This window comes from Cherax quadricarinatus, chromosome 15, assembly GCF_038502225.1.
Source record: "Cherax quadricarinatus isolate ZL_2023a chromosome 15, ASM3850222v1, whole genome shotgun sequence".
Lineage (NCBI taxonomy): Eukaryota > Metazoa > Arthropoda > Malacostraca > Decapoda > Parastacidae > Cherax > Cherax quadricarinatus.
Genome location: NC_091306.1, coordinates 35,520,075 through 35,521,719, shown reverse-complemented (window position 1 = coordinate 35,521,719; position 1,645 = coordinate 35,520,075).

Here is a 1,645-nt window from a genome sequence, read left to right as displayed (position 1 = left end):
CCATTCATCTACAAACCTGTCAGACACTGCAACTTCTTGGGATCTTAATACTTGGGAATTATTCGCTTGCCTAATTCTTGGGCACGACCTACTTCAACATTGAACAAATGTTACACGACCTATGACTTCTGCACCTCTCCTGCCAACGGTTTATAAGCTCCTTCTCATCACGTATGCCGTATTCTATTCAAGATTGATGGACTGACCACATCGACTCAAGGTTGAGGGACTGATTACCTCATTCTCCTCCTGTTCTTCAAGATTCTCCTTTGTATGGACTGATGAAGCCACTGTGTGGCGAAACGTTTCCTCAATAAAGATACCCAAGAGTTGCATATGTGTCTAATTTATCAACATGTCGGTTCTCTGAACCATTCATCTACAAACCTGTCAGACACTGCAACTTCTTGGGATCTTAATACTTGGGAATTCTTCGCTTGCCTAATTCTTGGGCACGACCTACTTCAACATTGAACAAATGTTACACGACCTATGACTTCTGCACCTCTCCTGCCAACGGTTTATAAGCTCCTTCTCAGCACGTATGCCGTATTCTATTCAAGATTGATGGACTGACCACATCGACTTAAGGTTGAGGGACTGATTACCTCATTCTCCTCCTGTTCTTCAAAATTCTCCTTTGTATGGACTGATGAAGCCACAGTGTGGCGAAACGTTTCCTCAATAAAGATACCCAAGAGTTGCATATGTGTCTAATTTATCAACATGTCGGTTCTCTGAACCATTCATCTACAAACCTGTCAGACACTGCAACTTCTTGGGATCTTAATACTTGGGAATTCTTCGCTTGCCTAATTCTTGGGCACGACCTACTTCAACATTGAACAAATGTTACACGACCTATGACTTCTGCACCTCTCCTGCCAACGGTTTATAAGCTCCTTCTCAGCACGTATGCCGTATTCTATTCAAGATTGATGGACTGACCACATCGACTCAAGGTTGAGGGACTGATTACCTCATTCTCCCCCTGTTCTTCAAGATTCTCCTTTGTATGGACTGATGAAGCCACTGTGTGGCGAAACGTTTCCTCAATAAAGATACCCAAGAGTTGCATATGTGTCTAATTTATCACCAGTGAACCAACAACAACAAAGATCCGGGCTGGGAGAGTACCAGTGAACCAACAACAACAAAGATCCGGGCTAGGAGAGTACCAGTGAACCAACAACAACAAAGATCCGGGCTGGGGGAGTACCAGTGAACCAACAACAACAAAGATCCGGGCTGCTAGAGTACCAGTGAACCAACAACAACAAAGATCCGGGCTTGGAGAGTACCAGTGAACCAACAACAACAAAGATCCGGGCTGGGAGAGTACCAGTGAACCAACAACAACAAAGATCCGGGCTGGGAGAGTACCAGTGAACCAACAACAACAAAGATCCGGGCTGGGAGAGTACCAGTGAACCAACAACAACAAAGATCCGGGCTGGGAGAGTACCAGTGAACCAACAACAATAACAACTATAGTGTGTTAACGTGACCCCCCCCCCATCTTTCTCAAAGAACGACGAGCTAGTAAACAAACACAAGTGTACATAGTAAACATTATAGTAGTATATATTAGTGTATATTAATAAGGAATTGAGTGTGAAATAATTCTATAAACTTCAAAAGAGTA